Here is a 264-nt window from a genome sequence, read left to right as displayed (position 1 = left end):
ATAGTCGTACTTAGTGCCCTGTGTTTAAAGGGCACTTGTCATACCTAAGAAAGAGGTAATTTGTCTTTTGATTGAATGAGAAATTGAAATCAAACAGGAATCAAAAGGAGTCCCATGGGACTTATTCAATCTCAATTCTGCTATTAAGAATTATTGCTCACATTCACAGCCACTTTGAACGCTTTTTGAGCCATTGTCGACAAAAAATAATGGCACACATTGTCGTGGCCACCCTTCAAATTCATGAAGTTGCTATGGAAACGC

At 38.3% G+C, this 264-nt stretch overlaps 1 protein-coding gene across 1 annotated transcript in view; it reads left to right on the top strand.

Moving 5' to 3' along the window:
* Positions 1 to 264, top strand: part of LOC131892622 (ESF1 homolog) — a gene marked incomplete in the record, with an annotated part of 5,146 nt that overhangs the window by 3,148 nt on the left and 1,734 nt on the right.

The sequence above is a fragment of the Tigriopus californicus genome, chromosome 2 (assembly GCF_007210705.1).
Source record: "Tigriopus californicus strain San Diego chromosome 2, Tcal_SD_v2.1, whole genome shotgun sequence".
In the NCBI taxonomy this organism is placed as follows: Eukaryota; Metazoa; Arthropoda; class Copepoda; order Harpacticoida; family Harpacticidae; genus Tigriopus; species Tigriopus californicus.
The sequence above is the reverse complement of the archived record's forward strand: the minus strand, read 5'-3'. Positions and strand labels throughout refer to the sequence as shown.